Genomic DNA, 1,973 nt, shown 5'->3' on the forward strand with positions numbered 1-1,973 from the left:
AGTAAGCTAACCAAAATTTCGCAACAGCACAGAAGCTGAGGGGTGAACTGATAGAGGTACATAAAATGAAGAGAGGGATGCATAGTGTGGAAAATGGGAATTTCTTTGCCGGGGGAAATATTAAATATTAGCAGGAATAGGATTGAGATGAGAGGAGAAAAGTATGAAATGAAACGTACAAGGAAACTTTTCTTCCACTAAGTTTTTTAAGTCTCTGAGTAGGCGGCAGAAGCAGAAATGTGAGCGAAGTTTTTAAATGGTATTTATAAAGAGTCGTCAAACAGGTAGAGAACAGGGATGAACTATGATCCACTTTGTTTGGTCTCAATCAACCTTTGGTTAAAGTGACCGAACACTTTGCTGTGGGACGGTCTCATTCCTCGTCGCTCAACCGATTCATACACACACTCAGGTGCCTTTGAAATGTTGTCATTTTTACAAGCGCCCACCACTTCCGCTGGCAGTTCACACCATACACACACCACGTTCGGCGTGAAAATATGACCCTAAGAATTCTTTTAACTTATTCTACTATCACCTTAAATATGTGCCCACCCATTTTGCACTCGGGCCGACTCTTAGAAATTGACATTGACTATTCCCTCTATCCATATCTCGCGAGATTTTACAGACTTCTATCAGGTCATTCCTCAACTTCTGATGCTCCAGGAAAAAAAAAATGCCCCAGTCGATTCGGCCTAGGCCAACAGTCCAAACCCTGCAACCCTGACAACATCGTCATGAACATTTTCTGGGCAATTTTATGTTGTATCTTTTACTTTTTACAATGTCAATAACGTTGGACAGCACCAATCGATTTAAAACAGAGAAATCAAATGTTGAATGGCTGCAAATTTCAATGGTGTTCGAAGGACAGTGGGTAGAGCAGTGGGGCACTGTGTTTCTGTAGTGTAGTGGTTATCACATTCGCCTAACACGCGAAAGGTCCCCGGTTCGAAACCGGGCAGAAACACTGGCACACCTTTTATCACGACCACAGGTTTCTTCATTCCTGTGGACAGAGTTTCCTTGCCTTGCCCTTGTCGTCAGTGAGCCTTTCATTCTGGTCAGCCACCCAAAATTGCAGCTGTCATAACACTACTGCTGTGGACAGGAGGGTAATGCCAAAGCATTGCTGTGGAAAGCTTTGTTAAATTTCTCTCGTTCCTGCTCCTGAACATGGGCCGATTTTGAGAGCACAGGTGCTCAAGCTTTTTATGCGTGCATTTGCTGTGCCCGTACATTTTTCCTGTCATGCAGTCATGTTGCCTTCCTCCCACCCCAAGCCGCACCTCCATCTCCTACCTAATAACCTCATTCCACCTCCTTGGCCTGTCCGTCTTCACTGGACTGACCTATCCCCTCCCTACCTCCGCATCTATACTCTCCTCTCCACCTATCTTCTTTTCTCTCCATCTTCGGTCCGCCTCCTCCTCTCTCCCGATTTATTCCAGAACCCTCACCCCATCCCCCTCTCTGATGAAGGGTCTAGGCCCGAAACGTCAGCTTGTGTGCTCCTGAGATGCTGCTGGGTCTGCTGTGTTCATCCAGCCTCACAGTTTATTGTCTCTTTTAATGTTCTCTTTTAGCTTCTCCTTGTAACGTGCACATTATCAATTTTAACAGGCATCGGATTCCCCTTCATATCAACAGAATCTGCACAAGGTGTTCTGTCAGACAGTGATTAACAGACCCGAAACTTCTCTGTTCAAAGCTTCAAACAGACCAACTTTCAGTTTTCTACTCTATAAGGTGAGCTTTCCCAACTTTCCAACTGAACATTATTGCTGACATTCTACATACACGGCACCATTCACATGAATCTGTTCAGTGCTGTCTCTCATCACTTCAAATCCCGGCTTCCTGAAGTTTCATGCCCAGGACAGAACGATAATGCAGCTGAAGGATTCATTGAGAGGCGGATTGCATGGGCGAACAACCTGAAACACGTGTTCTCGCTTTGAACAGGTGAT

At 45.1% G+C, this 1,973-nt stretch overlaps 1 non-coding gene across 1 annotated transcript; it reads left to right on the top strand.

Moving 5' to 3' along the window:
- Positions 1 to 900: 900 nt before the first annotated feature.
- Positions 901 to 973, top strand: trnav-aac (transfer RNA valine (anticodon AAC)). The gene has a single exon. It is a non-coding gene; the product is annotated as a tRNA-Val (tRNA).
- The last annotated feature ends 1,000 nt before the right edge of the window (positions 974 to 1,973 follow it).

Source organism: Stegostoma tigrinum, unplaced genomic scaffold (assembly GCF_030684315.1).
Source record: "Stegostoma tigrinum isolate sSteTig4 unplaced genomic scaffold, sSteTig4.hap1 scaffold_92, whole genome shotgun sequence".
Lineage (NCBI taxonomy): Eukaryota > Metazoa > Chordata > Chondrichthyes > Orectolobiformes > Stegostomatidae > Stegostoma > Stegostoma tigrinum.